General features: G+C 44.8%; 1 long non-coding RNA gene across 1 annotated transcript in view; it reads left to right on the top strand.

The window, feature by feature from the left end:
• Positions 1-6,191: 6,191 nt before the first annotated feature.
• The window catches only part of LOC113900734, a 29,783-nt gene continuing 16,039 nt past the window's right edge, over positions 6,192-19,935 (top strand). Inside the window, exons 1-2 of the long non-coding RNA XR_003513237.1 lie at positions 6,192-6,491; positions 13,620-13,742. This is a non-coding gene — a long non-coding RNA (uncharacterized LOC113900734). The remainder of the gene's footprint in view (positions 6,492-13,619; positions 13,743-19,935) is intronic.

The raw sequence follows: 19,935 nt of genomic DNA, 5'->3' as shown, positions 1-19,935 counted from the left end.
GGTCTGGAACCAATGCCACAATATCTCTGAGGTACGTCTGTATTATCATAAAGCAGGTCACAGACTGGTCAGAGGACCAGGATATCAGCATAAAGGTATTGGACCAGCCTGATGCAAGTTGACCTACTGCATTGACTGGCTATTTCCTAAGAGGGTGGTCTTGCAAGGTCATCCTATCCCGGAGTCCTCATATTCCCAAGCCCCCCAACCTCAACGCCTCCATGCTGGTGTGGTCTATGTTTCTGGAATAATCCAAAAAACATTCTTACTCACTTCCTTGAAGGCTTGATTGGAGTCCACATTTGGGCTTTGGACAGCCATTGGCTGTCTCAAAGAACTAAAATCCCCATCAAAATTGACAGGCTCTTTGGAGAAACGGTTGTGTGTGTTTGTTCCTCTTCCTTCTCCAGAAAATTGCAGGTGCCCCTACATTAGAAGAGCCTTTTCTATATCCCAACCCCACAAGGTGCTCATTCCACATGCCACGCCTCCATTTCTTTAAAATATATATATAAACGGACAACACGTTAGATGCCAGGAAATGATGTGACCTAGAAAGTGAGATGACAGATAAAATGAGGAAGGAAATCCAGGAACACAGTCTTGTCGAGGTGGATCTTGTCAGAGCAGATTTTCTGTGACCATAATGAAGGGCTTTTAACACGAGCTGGGTTGCCTCATATCTGAGTAGTAGAAGCTAGAAAGATTCTTAAAAAGGAAAAACAAATATTGCTCTAATTGGAGTCAGAGGTGAGGCAGGGTGGGACAATGAGTGAACAAAGACTATTTATGTTGGAAAAAGAGAAGTATTAGAAGAGATTTAGCTGAGAAATTCGGGAAGATATGGGCTTGGTCAAAACCAAAGCAGACTCTCTTGTTTGAGAAGAAAGGGTAGGGTCCAGGAATTAAGAGGATGATTCAAATTACAAGGAGTGAATATAAGCTCAGTGAAAAGAGAACCAATTGTTTTCTGCAAGTATTAAAGCTGGGGAATTCAGTGTTAGGACAGATATGCTGGCTGTATCTCAAACGATTTGGAAATATTTCTTGCTAATAAAAAATGTTCATGGTTAGTCAGGTAATAGTGACTGAATAGAGACTGGGGGATATTTATAAAAATCATTATAGATAATAGTGTCCCCAACCTGACTGAAAATTTCTAGAAAGCCCATCCAATGTCCTGTATTTTCCTTTTGTATTTCTCCATTAGTGCCTGGCACATGGATCATGGCTATCTTTCATTTTTTAAGCAGAGAGTTTACATGTATTTTATACTTCACATATTTATTTATACATAAACATTTACATTTATTTATATATACATATTTATACTTTATATATAAGAAGGTTACCCATGACTCCCTTTTACATTTGAGGATGTTGAGGCTCATAGAATCAAATGAGTCACTCAAGGTCATTGGTAAGCAGAACTGAGATTCACACCCAGGTCTGCCTTAGGTACAAGTGAGCGCAATTTCTCAAAACATTTCACAGGACTCGGAGAACTCAAGACATGAAGTAGAGATTAAAAACCATACAATCTGACCACCTTTCCTCTTCTATTTACAAATGAAGATACCAGGTCCAAAAGTGGGAAGGGATTTGTCCAAGGTCCCATAGGAAATGGCTGAATAGAGAGTCATTTGCTAAATAAATTTATGAACTTGTGGAATTTCTGCAGCATTAGAAGAAGGATATTGGTACACCTCACAATTCCAAGTTCCCTCAAAATATCTAGGTATTACTATATATAAAATAGATAAATGACAAGGACCTACTGCATAGGAAATAAAACTATATTCAATACCTTGTAATGACCTATAATGGAAAAGAATCTGAAAAAGAATATATGTGTGTGTGTGTTTAAAACTGAATCATTTTGCTGTATGCCTGAAACATTGTAAATCAACTATACTTCAGTTAAAAAAAAATCTAGATATTTTTATACTTCCCATGTTTTAAACAACCCATATCTGGGTAAATAAAGTATACTCTCTTACTTTTAACAAATCTCAAATAATAGCACTGGAGGAAGTAAAAATTTTCTTATTAATCTTTCTGCCTCTGCTAGTCTCAGTTTGCATGCGTGTGTGCTAAATCACTTCTGTCATGTCCAACTCTTTGTGCCTCCATGAACTGTAGCCCGCCAGGCTCCTCTGTCCATGGGATTCTCCAGGCAAGAATGCTGGAGTGGGTTGCCATGCCAAAAGTTGGTCTTTGTGGACCCCACTGTAGACTCAGATTCTTTCTCCTGAGTTTCTTCTTACTCCAACCATACTTCTGGACACTTCTCTTTTGGCAACACATTTCTTTTTTTGACTTCGGATTAATTTCAAAGGGAGAGATGAGGAAATGGGAGTTTTGAACACAAGGGTCATCTTTACAAGGCTTATCTCCAGTCCTTGCATTACTGTAAACACACATCATGGAATTAACAATATGAATGAATCTGCACAGTTATGGAAATTACACTGTTTTGTAATTGCTCAATGATACACCTCTCTTCCTGTCACAAAAAAAGGAGACAGCCCCCACTCTGCCCAGCCTGTCCAAAGAGACGCTGCTTCCAAATAGAATGATGAGTGACTTGGTTGAGACACCAACATTCAGCAGCTTGTTAAGCTTATTTACTTCTCTCTCTTTTCGGCTTAGTCTGTTAGGGACTGACCCTGTGAGAGACTGATAAAACACCTTCGGAGGTCCTGGTAGCCTTTAAGCCAACAAGAGCCTCACAGAGACTGAAGGCAGTGGTTGTGGAAGGAAGCACAGCATCCTGAACCATGAAGCCTTTTCAAGTGGCTCTTCAATGTGATGGGACTCCAGCAGCTCCTGCTCAGATGTCAAAGGCATGAGGACATCAGATCTACCACTGTGTCTCCAAGACCTGGCTCTTTGTGAACACGCGAGTTCCCAAAATAGAATAGCAGCTCTTCTCCCCACGCCTGATCTACTCAGCTTGCCACCTCTATTCGGCAAATAGTAAGTGTTTTGAAGGACTTTGAGCCATGATGATCTCATAGCCATGTCCTGAAGGCTGAAAGACAAAATGCTTCTGCTGCTACATTCTGAAGTACGCAGCTGAGCAATTATTTGAGTAGTTTAAGCCAGAAATCTTCCCTCTCAATCGTGATGCTTTTGCCCTGAGTTGTCTGGAGACTGCCCAAGTCCTCAGTTCTCCACCCTCTGTTGCCGTTTTATAAAGCGGGACACAAGTAGCATTACAGGGGAATGGAGAAGTAGGTTCCAAAAGGGTGGCCCACATGTCAGGTGCTGGCACTTTTCACGAGAGTAGGCACTGACTGAGGGTTCCAGCCGTTCCTGTGAACATGAGGGAGGAGTTGGGAGTTGCAGAATCTTGTTGGAGGAGATAACTCAACTAAGAAACAGCAAAAGGGCCCTGTCCAGCCTAGGCAGAAGGAAAGAAGAAAATAAAAGTCTACATGGATGCAAGAGATCGTATAAAGCAAGCTGGGCACACTGGCAGTCTCTGGAGTCCCCTGGTTCTCTCCACTCCCTGTTGATTTATCCCAGCCCTCCTCTCACATCTATGTGCTCCCGATGGCCCATATACATTTTAAAGTCATGGGAACTGAGTTCCACAGAACACCATTGGCCCAGAGTTCCACAGCTAGTCAGCAATTACCTCGGAAGACACTTCTGGAAACTCAACCAGGGTGAAGACCGTGTCAACATGACTCCACAAAGGTATCCTCCACGTCCTACTTAGGACGTCATCTGCCATGGTCTGTATGTTGGCGTCTCCTCCAAACTCATGTGTTGGAATCCTAACCCCTAAAGATGATAGTATTAAAAGGTGGGACCTTTAGGAGGTGTTTAAGTAATGACTGGCGCCCTCATGAATGGAATGAATGTTTTATGAAAGAGGCTCCAAAGAGTTCCTTAAGTCCCTTCCACATGTCTGTGACTTTGCTGGTACTTTGATCTCAGACTCCTTGGCCTCCAGAACCCTGAGAAGTAGATTTCCATGGGGTATGAGGTGCCTGGTCTGTGGTACTTTTTTGTAGCAGCCTAAACAGATTGTACAAATACGGTCCTGAGTAAAGCGATCAGGAGTGGGAAGGTCAGTCCATGCTGATACTTGAGTGGCTGAGGAAGACCTTAAAAACCAGTGGCTATTTGAGAAGGGCTCTGAATGTCAGGGGGTACTGAGCATCTGTGATGAATGGGATTCGCAGGGGCTTGTTCATCTCTAAACATTTTTCAAGAGCCACTTAAAAGTCACAAATCCCTAACCACTTCCCAACAACCCACACAGAGACCTCTCAGCCTCCTATGCACATCTAAGAATAGCCTACTTGGCTGCAGTTGGCCTGAAATTCTTGCTTTTTGCGTCAAAACACTTGGCCACTAGTTTCAGGCTGACACTCCCTTCTACAAATGAGAAGAGGTGCCACCGCTCATTGGAAGAGTTCTCACTTATTTTCTGTTGGCAGAGGAATGTGTCAGAACCTGGACAGTAAGTCAAAGAGTTTGCTGAGAGGAACTGCTTTGGTTCTCTGCCCGTGGGAGAATCTTGATTTCAGTGGCTCAAGAACAGGCAGAAGCAGGATTAAAGAATTTAAATTAAAAAAAAAAAAACAACAACTTTTAGTTTATTTAGCTTCTAGGCAATCCAGAAATCTCCAAGGGGGCTTCTCATACAAAAGGAATTCTTGTTTATAAATATGGAAACACCATTAATTTTGAGGGAAGCCCTTTTCTGTACAACAGAAGATAGTATAAAAAAGAGGCAGACCCAGGCTCTCTTATTATAACTAAGTCACTTGGATGTACTCTGACAAATAAATTTAGCTCAGTTTTAAATTCTATTTTAAAATATTGGGTTTTGAAGGATTTACAATAAGCAGCCAGAACGGTTGTTTTAAGATTGGTGGTGAAATGGATTGTTTAGTTCTGCATTGGATCTGTGCTGTCTTATCCTTCTAGAATTGCTAAAATTCTCATGATTACTGCTGCCTGAAGCAGGGTCACATCGTGGCTTCCAATCCTTTGTCAGGGAACTAGATCCCATATGCTGCAACTAAGATCTGGCACAGCAAACTAAATAAATATTAAAAAATAATAATATACAACATCTTAAAAATGTTAAAACATCTTATTTAACCTTAAAAATTCATTCTTTTTTCTTCTGAAAAGAAGCCAAAACATTTTTGTGGACTCCCTTGTTAGTTTCCTAACAAGGCTTCCCTGGTGGCTCAGAGGTTAAAGCGTCTGCCTGCAATGCTGGAGACCTGGGTTCGATCCCTGGGTTGGGAAGATCCCCTGGAGAAGGAAATGGCAACCCACTCCAGTATTCTTGCCTGGAGAATCCCATGGGCTGAGGAGTCCGGTGGGCTAAAGTCCATGGGGTTGCAAAGAATCAGACATGACTGAGCGACTTCACTTCTTCTTGTTAGTTTCCTCTGGCTGCTATAACAAATGACCACAGATTTAGCAGCATCAAGTAACACAAATTTATTAGCTTATGGTTCTGGAGGTGAGAAGTCCAGAGTCTGTCTCACTGGGCTGAAGTCAAAGTGTTGGCAGGTCTGGCTCCTCCTGGAGAAAGTCGTGTTGAGATTCTAGAGGCTGTGTGCATCTCGTTGCTTGTGCCTCTTCTGTCTTCAAAGTCAGCAGATGAACATCTTCAAACCTCTCTCTGAGTCTCTGAACTCTGCTTCCATCATTCCATCTCCTTTTCTAACCCTTCCTCTCCTGCTTCCCTCTTATAAGAGCCTCTGTGATTATTTGGGGCCCACCCAGCTAATCCAGATCATCTCCCCATCTCAAGCTCCTTAGTGTAATCACGTCTGCGCAGTCCCTTTTGCCATGTCATGTCCATGGGTTCTGGGAATTAGAATGTGGTCCTCTTGGGGGAGGAGGACATTATTCAGCCTACCAGAGTCCCTAAAAGTGTTTGGGGGCCAAAGCACTATGCCTACAGTGTTTTTGTTCAGTCGCCTAAGTCGTGTCCGACTCTTCACGACCCCCTGGACTGCAGCACTAATGGATTCGGTGGTCCTGACTCAAAGCACAGATTTAAGAACTGTTTGCACCAGAATGTAAAATGCACTGCTTCCTTCATTGAGAAAGTCTTGCTCTGAAAGAACTGTGCTTAGTGACAGTCTGTTTCTCTCTGTGCAAACTCATCTCCTAGCAGCCCAGTAACACAGTGAGGGGACTAACAGAACTGCAGTAAGTCGATGAGGTGTGCGTTAAATTGCTGCAGGAATCTTTCCATTATTTGACTTGTTCTCTGATTTATGTTGGCTCAGGCTATTCTTGGGTGCTCCTAGGACCTTGGTCTGTCTTCTCCAAAGCAGATTGTTTTGGTGATAATTTAGAAGCCTGAGGAGCCAGCCTGATCTCAGGGCAGCACGGGGTGCTCTGGGGTTGGGGGCGTCTACAGAGGTTGGTCCAGTGGATGAATGGATGCATGAATTCATTCAGATGAACTGACTTCAAATATTGAATGACTCTGGCTCCAACAAGTAAGTGGTCTGTTTATAGGTTGGTCCACAATGGTCTTTGAAGAGAGTAAACAAAAAGCTGGGAGCAAAGGCCCTAGGAGCCCTGTGTGGTGGGAGAGGGGGATCTTGGTGGTCTGGTGATTCAGAGGCCTCCGTGGGGTGGTGCCAAGGCCAGCATCCGGGCAGCTCCCTTGCCTCCTGGGTTGTTCCTCCATGTGCATGGAAGGGACACCCAATTCCCCGAGGTGCGTGTTGGCGGCCAGGGAGCCCATGGAGAGCCAGGAGCAGCCGGCTCCGTGGCGGCGGCGGCAACACAGACCTAAGGAAGGAACGCATGATTTTCTTCTCACTTCACTGATGCCTCTCCATCTGACGTGGCAGGTGTGCGGAGAAGAAACGGTGTGTGAATCGATTTGGAGAGGATCAGTGACACGGCAGCGAGCTGGGCCGCGCCCCTAGCCATCGATCGCCTCCGAATCAATTTGCACGCGGCTCCCCCGTAGGTCACCTGCCAGTTCAGACGGGAAAGGGAACAGTGAAGTGAGAAGGAAATTATGCTGGCAAGTCTGGGGACCCTCTCTCAAGAACGTGGGGGTCAGCCTTCAGCTGCCTTGCATCTGCAGCCCTTGGAGGGGTCTCAACTCCCAGCCCAACCCAGCTCAGGACCCGGTCTGTCTCGCTCACCTTCAGGGAGGCTGAGCAAAATGGGGCCACTCAAAAATCTATCAGCCTTGAGCTCACCTCTGGGGTTTCGGCTGCCACAGTCATAATCCTAAGAGCTATTTCAGAAAACCCAAATTGCCAACAGTAATAATCTCTCCGCCGCGGGACTGGTTTTCATTTGTGCCTCTCAATGCACTTTACAATTAATTCTCACCAACCTCGGCCTCCCACGAGCCAGGAGCCCAGGGGGAGCCCAGAGCAAGCCTTTGAAGATTCCTGGCTCCCCCATGGAGAGGACAAAGGGCTTCCCCACCTGGAAGACAGGCACTGGGGCCCAAGTCTTCCTCAAGGAGCCAACAGCAACAGTCTTCTCTTCTGAGAGCAGACAGGAAGGTTATATGGAGTGGTTAGGGGCTGGAGGACGTCTCTGACTCCTGACATGGTCCATCAGCTTTGATTCAGGCAAGAGGCATCTTAACCACTTACCAAGGCAGAAAACACGACTAGTGAGCAGTTTCCCAAGATCGTGTCCATCCAAACACTGATGGTGGTGTGGAAATGCTGTCTTCTCTGGAGCTGTGGAGAGAGTGGGGTCCACTGCTACCCTCCTTAGGTCACAGTGAAAGTGCCAGTTGCTCAGTTTTCTGTCCATGGGATTCTCCAGGCAAGAATACTGGAGTGGGTTGCCATTTCCTTCTCCAAGGGATCTGACGGATGGACCCAGGGGTTGAACCTGGGTTGCAGGCAGATTCTTTACTGTCTGAGCCACCAGGGAAGCCCCTAGGTCACAGGGATCCCGACAAAACAAACTGAAGATCATGCCTGCTGGCAGTGGGTGCTCAAAAAGTGGATCTGGCTCAGAAGCCCCTGCGTGTGGAACTGGCCCTTTTCCCAAGGGAAGGGTTTTATAAGTGCATTCCAGTTTGTTGGGCAGATTTTCCAAGCAGTGGGCTCCTTACTATTACAATTTATTTGGTCTACCCCACCGGAAGCAGGGCAAAGCAGGTCCAAGAGAGACCTGGGAAGGACACACCCACCCTGAGTTCTAAAGAGAAAACAGGAAAACCAGCATGACTGCCTCCTGCCTTGTGCACTTCTTACATGCACCCAGAATGCCCTCCCTCACTGTGGAGGAAATGCCGATCAAGTTCTTGCTGTCCTTTCAAGTTTCCCCTTCCCACCTCCCTTCTGTGTTTGAGAGATTTCTGAGTCCAGTGGTGCTAGTGGTAAAGAATCTGCTTGTCAGTGTAGGAGACATAAGAGACACGAGTTTAATCCCTGAGTTGGGAAGATCCCCTGGAGGAGGGCATGGCAACCCATACCAGTTATTCTGCCTGGAGAATCTCATGGACAGTGGAGCCTGGCAGGATAGCAAAGAGTCGGACATGACTGAAGCGACTTATATGCATGCATGCACGGCAGTGAGTCAAGAAGTTCTTACCTGCTCCTCAGATTAGCCCATCTGCTCCAAGCAGGCAGGCGAAGCAGGGCTCCTGAGTGCTCACTGTCCAGACCCAACCATACACATGTGCCCATGCCCCCCAACCCACACGGGTACACATGTGTATACATATGTATACACATACTCCCCTCTACCCAGCCCAGGTGGATTCTCTCCCAGATGAGGCCTTCCTGGCCCTGCTCTTCCTGCTCTCACGACTCTAGCTGCCCCCATTTACCATGCAGTTTAAGTCTTCCTTATGATCCTTCAGGCTCTAAAGCCAGTTCTGTTGCCCACACGTCTTTCATCCCAACTGCAAGGTTGACAATCTGTGTGCCCCGTCATTTCCTGTGACCTCATAGAACACTTCCTGGTCAATAAAGAACCAGCTTAGAGTTCGGTTCAACAAAATTGAACCTGACCCTGATTCACCAAGAGGGTAATGATGTGGTTCTTACCTGGGGGAGTTCTAGGCCTGGTGCACATGTAGAGATCCTTGGCTGGATTTAATGCTCTCAGGGGCCCATTAAGTGACTGGGGCCATCTCATAAGGCCCACGTCTGCAAGTATGTCACAGAGTCAAGGCTGCGGAGAGTGGAAGGAGCTTAAGTATAACCAATTCTAACTTGGTGTGTGTGTGTGTGCACACTCAGTTGTGTCCGATTCTTTCGGATCCCATGGACTCTAGCCCGCCAGGCTCCTCTGTCCATGGGATTTCCCAAGCAAGAATACTGGAGTGGGTTGCCATTTCTTCCTCCAGCGAATCTTCCTGACCCAGGGATTGATCCCACCTCTCTTGGGTTTCCTGCATTGGCAGGTGGATTCTTTACCACTACGCTACCTGGGAAGCTCTCTAACTTGGTATGTGGCCTCATAGGTTAAATTTGTTGGAATCCATGCTGAAAAGTGGGGTTAACTGGTTAGAAGATTAGGTTGGAGGGAGATAGACTATCATTTCTGAGAGCTTCAACTCCAGTCCTGCCTCCTAAAATAAGTCAGTGGGGTATTCTGTGGTTAGGTCTCCGAACTTTCACTGCCGAGGCCCTGAGATTTGATCCCTCGGTCAGGAACTAAGATCCCCCAAGCCATGCGGTGCCACCGAAAAAAAAAAAATTAAACAAAATAAGTCAGAGGGTAACTACTCCTTTTCTGCTAATCTCCCCCAGTGAGCATTTTCTGAGACAAAAATTATGTGAGAGGAGTTTAGTCAATAAAGAGACAAGACACATTTTGCATCCTCACTAAGACTACAAGAGACTCACCTGCTGAACAGGGTCATTCAAGATGAGAAAACCTGTGCTTGGCCATATTACATAGAAAATGATGGTTAATTCCATTTCTGGCAGTTGATGAGTTGTTCCTGGAGACCCAGGGTCTCCAGAGAGCAGTACCTGGAATGTTTAATGACTATATTTACTTCTCTTTGGCTCCACATTTGCACATGGTACACACCACAGACACATTCTATCCACCATATCTTTATATTATTAAATGCTTTAGTTTCATACAGGAAATACATGTACATCCTATGAAAGTCCAAAGGATCAGGAGCCACCCTCTCATAATCATCCCCTAGACACATGAGTCCCTTAGGTCACCAGGGCAAAGTACTGTAACCAGTTTCTTTTGCGACATTCCGGAGATATTCCATTCCATGCATATGCAAGCAACTATATTAACAAATATTAGTGATCATAGCTATTGGATATTTTTCATCGTACATAGACAAGTGTGTCCACTTTCCTCTACCTTTTCTGCTGGCCATGGCTCAGCTGCCTTTATCAAGAGTGGTCATGTGTTTGCCTAACACACAGCATGATCTAATAGAACGCGCCATAGCGGGTCTAGCAGTCGCCTCCGGAATCACACCGCGGTCCCCACGAGGATTCCGGCCAAGCTCGGTGGTTCCAGCCGCGCGAGGGTCGCGCAGCGCCTCCAGGGGCGCAGTGCCGGACTCCGGCCGCACGATGGCGCGCGCTTCCTGCGGACCCGGCCCTCGGCGCGCCGCAGACAAAGGCGGGCGCCCGGCCTCCCTCGCGGGGCCGCGGAGGCGGCCGGCGCCCCGGGTGGCCGCGGCCGCCTCTGCGCGCCGAACCTGGCAGCTGCCGCCTGCCTGAGCCTTTGTCCCGCGCTGCCCGCCCTCGTGCTAAAGGACACGGCGGGAGGCTGCTGGACGCACGCGGCGCCAGCCGGGCATCCACCCGAGTCCTGGGCTCTCACACCCGCGACAGCTGGGCCCCACCTGAGCTTGGGTCATGGTCGAGAAGCTGGAAGCGCGGGAGTGTGAACCGCCCTCGAATGCCTGCCCAGGAAGCTTCTTTTCCCTTCCACCCGTTAGCAAAGAATTTCCCCCAGAATTTAGCAAAGAATTTGCCCCAGAATTCTGCACCGTGGAGGTTTTTCACCACTGCCCGCTTCACTTCCCATTGAAATTCTGGGTGTCACGTCTGCAGAGGAAATGCTGGCATTTAGATTTGAGTGGATTTGAGTGAAAACCATGAGCATGAGGCCTGGCTTCCCCAAGCTCGTCTCTGCAGGCTCTGAGAAAACTTCCCTCTTCTGTCCTCACATCCTCTAGCCTCACAGTCCAGTAGAAGTTTCTGTGATGATGAAAGTGTTCGGCCTCTTCCCTGTCCAGTATTTGGTAGCTGTTAGCCACATGTTGGACAGGACTGAAATGACTTAGCAGTCACAGCAGCAGCAGCCACATGTAACAATTGCATGCCTGAAGTGTGGCTGAAGAACTGAATTCTTCATTGTCTTTAATCTTAATGAACCTACATTTCCAAAGCCACCTGTGCTGATGTGTGTGTAGGTCAATTGCCAGCCTCTTGGACATGCAGCTTTAAGATCTCAAGTGGATCCGGGCAGTTGAATATGCAGTTGTGTTGTTAAGAACACAATTTTATAAAAATGCAAATGAAGCGTGGAGTGTATGCCTGTTGTACCTGAAAAGATGCCTGGGAGTAGCTGATGGAGAGAGACAGTGGTGTCAGCTGAGTTTGTTTTAGCTGCTTAGGGAGCTGCTAGAGGATGCACTGTCTGTGGTAAGGTGACATGGTAAAGAAGGCAAAGAGGAAATGGATCCTGTATTGTCTTGCTACTGTTGCAAATGGGACAAGGTGGTCTCAGCCTTGGGCCATGTTTACAGAAAATTGGGGGTCATAATCACCATCCTGTAATAAAGGGCTAAGTATACACATCCTACATGCTGGGTTTCCTGGGACAAGATGATCAGACCCAGAAGTAACCTTGACAGAGCCTGGGTTCTTTTGTGGTCCTGTCTGCTTGCGATGAGGTGCAGAGGAGGGCCTGCAGGTGAGGGCTGCTTCACCAGCCAGTGACGGCTGGGGTGATGGTGCTGCCGTCTTCCCTGGATGGGTGATGACTATGGAGCAAAGACAGTGCCTTGTGGGTCCCCGGGGCATGTATCTGTGGGATGCAGGACAGTCCCACAGGGAAACCGGAGGGTTAGAAGTGCTTCTTCATGAGTAGGATGTCTTGGGTTGCATGCCATCTTCGCACTCATCATCAGAGCATAGTTCAGTGTAAGACTCACACGTTTACCTGCAGCAGCAATCAGAAGGGTTCTGGTACCTTGAGACTGCCTAATCAAGTGTTAGTGTTAACCAACCAACAACTTCGTTTATTTTTACTGAAAATAAACATGTACACCTGTGTAGGCTCCTTGGTCTAGTTCATTGAATGTTTCCAATAAGCAATCCAATTAAATGATTATTTTTTCTAAAATCTGAGCTGGAAGCTCCCTTTGAATTTTTTTTTGGCTGCATTGGGTCTTTGTTGCTCTTCGCAGCCTTTCTCTAGTTGTGGTGAGCGGGGGCTACTCTTCATTGCGGTGTGCGGGCTTCACGTTGCAGTGGCTTCTGTTGTTGCAGAGCGCAAGCTCTAGAGCGTGTGGGCTTCAGTAGCTGTGGCTTGCAGGCTCTAGAGCGGGCTCAGTAGTTGCGGTGCACAGGCTTAGCTGCCCCATGGCATGTGGGATCTTCTTGGACCAGGGTTCGAATCTGTGTCTGCTGCATTGGCAGGCAGATTCTTAACCACTGGATCACTGGGAAAGCACTTGATCTCCTAAATACTTGTGTGTGTATATGTCTGTGTGTATGTGTGTGGGTAGGTGGGGAATGGAGACAAATGGAGGGAAGGGGGCAAAAATTGATCAAGAAATTGTGTATTATCTTTTGAGGACTCAGTGTGCCCTTTCACCTACGGTATCCAGAAATAGACCTGTGAACACTGACGTTTTGTTTGAACTAAAGCTGATGGAGGTGTCCTGGCAGAGCTCTTTATCCACAGTAGGCATGGAATAAATATTTGGTGAATTTTTAGTGAGAAGGGAAAATGGGTCATAATTCCATATCCAAACGATCTTTGTGGGTTGTCCATCCCTTTTTATTTTGTTTTGTTTTCTCCTGGAGATGTTCCCGACCACAAATAAAGGACAAGGGGAAAATAGTTAAGCACACCTAGAGCTGCGTCCAAACAAAAGAGGAAAGAGACTAAACAAACCCAAGGTTTTCTATTTCTCCCTGAGCCAAGTAATCCCTTTGATTACATCTAATACCTGCCAAAACCCAGATGGTGTGCCCACCCATCTCCCGTGTGATAATGCCACATTGTGAAATCTACCCATTAATATTAATTGTCAGCTAGAGAATCTGTCTGAACTACTAAAGCTTGAGATTGCCTAGAGAAAGCAGGCCCTGCTTTAGCAGGGATTTTAAGATAATTCTCATTCTTTCATTCTGGATCTCACATATGTAGAATGTTAAATAATAGCCCGAGAATGCTCGTCTAATTTCAGCACATGTCTGCCTCTCACAATCCAGGTCTTAAACCACTGTTCATTTGGGGTCTACACCTGCTGACCAAAATATTGCCTTAAACTGCTGTGGGCTTGCCAGCGGCACATAGGCACCCACTGTTCAGCCTGTAAGGAGAATTGTAACTCCCCAGGAGCTGTTTGAATTGAACGTCCCCTCGCATGTGATGCTCAACCCTTTCCCTTTTATTTTTCTCCTTCTCAGTGATTGACTTGGTGATCCTTGAAAATCTTTCAAAATCTCAATTTTTCAATGACTGTGTGAGCCTTCCTGAGCAAGGAAGGCAGAGGCAGAAGAGAAGGCCCGGGAAGAGAACCTAAGGTCCAGGTAGGTCTGGGGCATTGCTCTTGCCTTATAATCCCATGGGCAGCATTTGGTTTGAGCCCTGATCATGAACAGACACCCAGGTTGGCTCCACAACCCTACTTTTGCTTCTACATCTCCATGCTGAAATGTCTCAGCATTCCAGCCTCTACTGTGTTCACTGAACTTTTATTATTTTTTTTCCTTAAGCCACAAAATTTTAGAATCCATTTATGCCTGAAATAAATATGAAAATTTAGTAGGTGTGAGATTGAGTTTTTCCTCTGGAGTCGCCCCCCTTATCCTCATGGGTTATAGTACAATCACCTTCTGACAGTTGCTCTTAAAGCCAACACCTTAAACTTTATGGGTAAATGCAGAATCCAGCCCACGCCTTGTTTTTGTTTTTGCTGGGAGCATACAGAGCTGGTAAAAACGAATGAATTCAATATTCTATGTCCTGTGTTTCAGGAGGGCGGTGTCACCCTGAGCTTAATGTCCAACTCTGGCCAGAGCTGTGGCCACACAGGGTGGATGACTGACTGGGGCAGAGGGACACCACACAAATGAAAATTGGAAAGTCTGTTCTTTTGGGTACATGAATGTTTACTTCACAGTTCCGACAGTTCTTTTATTAGCAAATATTAATTTCAACTGAACAAAACTGGAAGACCTTCCTGGAGCAGCATGTCTAAATAGGCATTGAGATAATTTAAAAAACACCTATTGGTATGTAAAGCAACCTTCCTCATGAAAAGAAGTAACTGCACAAGTGGCAGAAGCCAGTTTACACAGCTAAATATTTTGATTATTTAATTTATTACCATTATTTTACAAAATGGAAAAAAAAAAGCCATTGAATTGCAATTTTGTTCCCATTTCTGGCCAACTTTGCAATTCTATGTTATATGAATGCTGCTTTGGGGAAGAGATGAGGAATGAGACAGCAAATGGCTTTTTTCCAGAGCGAGTCCTCTCCCCTGCTTAGCCAGTGTGTAGAGGGCTGGTGAAGGTGCGTTCAGGCCCCAGTGCAAGAGGAGACAGGCCATGCTGGGTGTTCCGTCAGAAGGAACTGTTGACCAGCGGTGCCCCTCCGCTTCTGTGTCGCCTGCAGATTGTTCTTCTCTGCCTCCCTCTTGGACAGCGTCCGAGGAGAGGGGCGCTTACAGGGTGAGGGGATGGCCCTCTCCTCTCCTCCCCTCTCACCGGAAAAGCTGCTTTCTGATGTTACAGATTGGGACAAATTGTTATAAAGGCACCGAGAAGCAGAAATTAGCACTTTTAAACTGAAGGTGAATCACAAGGCCTATTTCTGCCTCAGGCGCTTCTTTTCACCCATTTAAAAGGACCAAAGTTAACTTTTAAACACATCCATTCTTTACATAAATAAAAGTGGGAGGTGTCTCCAACCACTTTGTAAAACCGAAATGCTGTCTTGGAGAGTTTATTTCACGTGTGTGTGTGTGTGTGTGTGTGTGTGTGTGTGTGTGTGTGTGTGTATTTGCAGTTTGTTTATTTATTTATTTTAAAATTTTTGGCTGTGCTGGGTCTTCACTGCTATGCGAGCTTTTCTCTAGTTGTGGCTCTAGTTGTGGTGTGCGGGCTCCTTATTGTGGTGGTTTCTCTTGTGGAGCATGGGCTGTGCTTCGGAGGGCTCGGTAGTTGCAGTTCCTGGGCTCTAGAGCACAGGCTCAGTAGTTGTGGCTCATGGGCTTAGTTGCTCCCAGGCGTGTGGTATCCTCCCGGATTAGGGATTGAATCGTGTCTCCTGCATTGGCCAGGGGATTCTTTACCACTGAGCTCCCAGGGAAGCCCTTATGTACATTTCTAAATGACCAAAATTCAGGTTATTATGGTGTTTAAAAGAATTTGCTGGTAGGATAAGACCCGAACATTCCACGCTTAGCTCTGAGCAGATTTTTATGACCTGCTTAGAGACCTTTGAAAAATACACTTAATTATTACAAGGCAGCATTGTGCAAACATGCCTGTGTGATGTTTACACTACCCCATTCTTATCAGTTAGAAGCAACACAACAAAAATATTAAAGAGCAAACAAGCCAAAAATCAATGAGAAGAGAGATGAAAGCATGACTAATTGAAAAAGGGAATGTATATGAAAATACTGTAAAAACTATGAAGTGTCACCACATATAAAGTAATATCCCATCAGCAGAAGTCCAAGTCTTCAAAGGCGTTGCAGCCTTCCTGGTGTGCTGGGCTGTCTCATGGTCTGTATATTTAGATATTAAAGTTGTGGTACGAAGAGCCATTTCCACCTCTTTGTAAACCAGTTTGTACCTTCCTTTTGTACTGTGCCTCTTCAGAGGAATTTCTAGAAACCTTAGAACATTTCAGATGAACTCTGGATGGTAAACTCAAAATTGAAGCATAAGCAGTTCCAACTGTATTTGCTGTTTTTAGGAAACAGCACCTCTTGAGATGGGAAGGTCAGTTTGAAATGACTGAGTCTATGGAGATCATTTAAAACCCCCACATCACTCATAGACCAGTCCGATTTCTTTTCTAGTGGGCATTTACCAAGGGGCTATGCTACCCCCTGCCTTTGCCAACTCACTGTCCAGAAGTCAGAGCCCAAGAGACAAAATTCCAATGTCCTGGAGGCCTTGGGTCTTTATATGCGTGCAATTCCTACTCTGGTTAGAACAGAATCCACTGAGGTCTTCTGAGTTGACCCTCTAGGACTTCCAGGGGCTCCTCCTCACTGGCATGGAGCTGTAGACATGGTCTTATAAACACAAATGGAAAGGAACCTCTTTGGTGCTGAATCTGTAGTATCTAAAACCCAGTTTCCTTTTGCCTGAATAAATTGAGGGATAAAAACTGAAAAACCTTAACGTCCTCCCAAATCAGAAAAACAGACATGGAATAGACATCAATATCTCATTGCCCAGGACGTTGAAAATTTTAATTGGCTAGCAGAAAGTTATCTAAAAATAATGGGCAGGGCAAAATAAATATGTAATTTGATAGTCTGTTAGCAACTCCTTTTATCGCATATGGAGCATTTTCTAATTTTCTCTTTGATTGTAAATAGAAATCTAGTTTATTATGCAGAAACATAGATTATTAATAAATAAACCACTTGATGCCCATAAAGCACTTTGAGGGTGAAAAGCCTCTACTAAGTGGCAAATATTATTATTTTTATTGCAAACTAACGGGAAGAAACTAAGCTAATGAATGCTTACAGAGCTCCAAGTAGTCATCAGACCCAAATTGCCACACACTGTAAACTAGTCAACTTGTTTCTTAGATAGAGATGCGTTTAAATTTTAAGTTGATACTTTTTAATTTTTGCCAATGATGAAAGGCAAGGCTTATGGGTCTGTAATTTAAATAAGAATAACTCAAGGGATTAATCAGTTTTTACATTTAAATAGAAGTTGCCTAAAATATATAACACTTTTGAAAGTGCAGCTAGCAAAAAAGAAAAAGACAAGACCAAGACTAATTTTCTGAGTTAAATCGTTGCCAAGGGATATAGCTTTTTATAAGTATCACTTCTTTTGAATGATGTCGTAACCATAACTGATCTACATTAAAATCATACCCTAAACAGATAGAGTGAAACCTGATGTTTTAGGGTTCAGGCTGAATGCTTTCTTATGCTATACTCTCCTGCATTTGGCCTTGACACTGTGGTATATATGATATGCAAGATGAATGAATTCTTTTACCATCTGATATTTGAAGTGAAATATAAAAATAATGCCATGCCACAATGGAATAGTTAAACATGAAATTATGGATGTAAGTCTGATTTTTCCAGGCATTTTTCTGAAGTCAGATCATAAGTGTTCACTTCTGCTATTAAAGTGGATGTACTGTATACTTCTATATATTATATTAAATTTGCTGATGTCCATACGAATATGTTACATAACTGGGGTCCACACTTTTTGCTCATTCTCAGTGAGAGTAGATTTAATTTAAACCAAACAAATACTTTAACAGACAAACAGATAATCACTGTTAATGTTACAATAGAAACTACCTTGTTTAAATCTCCAGTAAATATACATTTTGGCAAAATCCTGTCGGAAAAATCCATATGGGTTACTTGAGATTTTCGTCACTAAAAATGTCAAAGCAGTCCTCATTCTCAAGAGAACTAGGTTCTGATCTGGGATCAGAGCTAAGGTGTGCTGAAAGGAAAGCATTTAAAGACAATTTTCTTGTCTCTCCCCCTACCTCCGCACACACACACACACACACACACACACACACACATGCACACACACACACACATTCCAGGCATTTTAAAATGACACCATTATGCTCCATGTCCAGGACTAGAAAACAAAGTCTCCTCCTGTTTGACAAGATTCAGCCTGCAGTGTTTTTAGCAGCCAAGATACGAGATTTTTAAATTAGGGCCTTCAGAATGGAATATTAGCAGACCCATATTAAAACAAGGCTGGCGGCCCTCATGATGATATGGGGTAATTTTCTAATTAGCAGAAGGCTATTTGAAATGCAGCATGGTGTCCCATTTTTCATACTGTTACTTTCTACTGGGTAGAGCTAGAGAAGTAAAACAAAAGCCATGAAACCTCATAGTCAGATTTCTATAAATTGGTCTCTCCAGCCCTGTAAAGACCGAATCTAATTTTAAAGGGTTTTTAATTTACAGAACTTAGCTCTGCTGCACTAGGAGCATTGTGCTAAAAACCAGATCTCACCATCCAACCAGTTAACAGAGCACAATTGCTACTCTTCAGTTATTTGGTTTTATGGTGTGTTTTTTTTTTATTTATTATAGCATGTATTATTTATCCTTGTTTTCTTAATGTTTGTGTTTGGGTTCATGTTTTTGAAAGAGGATTCAGCAAAGGGATGTGCATACAGAGGCTGCTGGATAATATGAGGTTTAAATATCTTCAAACATTTATTCTTAAGAGGTAGAAAAGAGGGCTTTCTTTCATGAGTTTGGGTCTTAACTTTTGGCATACTGGGTCAAGAGAAGAGGTAAGGGTTGGAGGTGAGAATGTTTGGGGCACATCCAGGGAAAGACAAATTAGATTCTTAGACATAAAGCTTTTAAATATAGAAGCCTTCAACGAAGACATTTATAGACGCATTCAATGAAGACATTTTTTATATGTGAAGATTCCAAAAGACAGTTATCCTGTGCATACTAATAGAAACCCCTGTTGGGAGCATGGTCTTCAGTTTTAGAGGTGGAAGAGATGAATATCCCATCCCTAGTAAGGTTCAGGTCACATCACTGTTCATACTGATCGCTTCTACAGATTGGTGGACAGAAGAATGCGTTGATTGGCAGAGGACAACTTGCTTCAAGCCATCCTCCAAACTGTCTCCAGGATTCATTTTTCCGAAGAGTGTGTCACATGGCCTACCCAGAAACCTCAAATAGTTTTCCATGGCTTGCAGAATTTGGTCAGAATTCTGAAGCCTGACCTTGGAGGCCCTTCCCAAATCTACCCAACCTCTTTCCAGGGGCATCTTCCTGCTGCTCCACTCTATGCTTTAGCTGCACCAGGAGACTTGTGGCCCCCAAGCCCCACAAGCCTGTTGATGTGCCAGGTCAGGTAATTCTTTCCACCCTGAGTGCTCCTCCTGCATCTTCCCACCCAGAAAAGCCCAGCACATCCTTCTAAAGCAGTTGAGCAATCTCCTGCTTTGGAGGGGGCTCCCTGATCTCTTCTTTATTTCCTGTCCCCAGTCTGATTGGTGGTGTAGCCAGGTGTGTGCAAGCTCGTCCTCTGGACTGTGAAACATTTGAGAACAAGGAGACATAGAAGTTCATTTTTTTAAGTCCCTCCCATACCTGGTACAGGTCACTGGGTGCAGTAGGCACTCAAACGGACCTGGCATTACATTGGCTCTAAATAAGATGCCTGCCACCTTCACATTATGCATGATAGTCCATAGTCTGTAAATTAGATTGGCTATGAGTTAAAAGCAAAACAACAACAAAAAACAACAGCTACCATGTTCAAGGAACTACACTTGGAGTAGAAAAATAGTGAGAGAAGCTTATGTCTTGGATCATCTTGAGGAATTTTTCAGCCATTTCTTCTTTCCTTTCTGTCCCATTCCAACATGATGAAAGCAACGTCCACATCCTTGCCAGGGCCTGGGGAGTCACTCTCCAACTTTAACCTACACTGGAACTGGACAGGGAAAGGGGTGGGCCTGAGAACATGGCATGATTGGGCATGATTGAGA

This window comes from Bos indicus x Bos taurus, chromosome 11, assembly GCF_003369695.1.
Source record: "Bos indicus x Bos taurus breed Angus x Brahman F1 hybrid chromosome 11, Bos_hybrid_MaternalHap_v2.0, whole genome shotgun sequence".
NCBI classification, from domain to species: Eukaryota; Metazoa; Chordata; class Mammalia; order Artiodactyla; family Bovidae; genus Bos; species Bos indicus x Bos taurus.
This window is presented reverse-complemented; position numbering and strand designations above follow the sequence as displayed.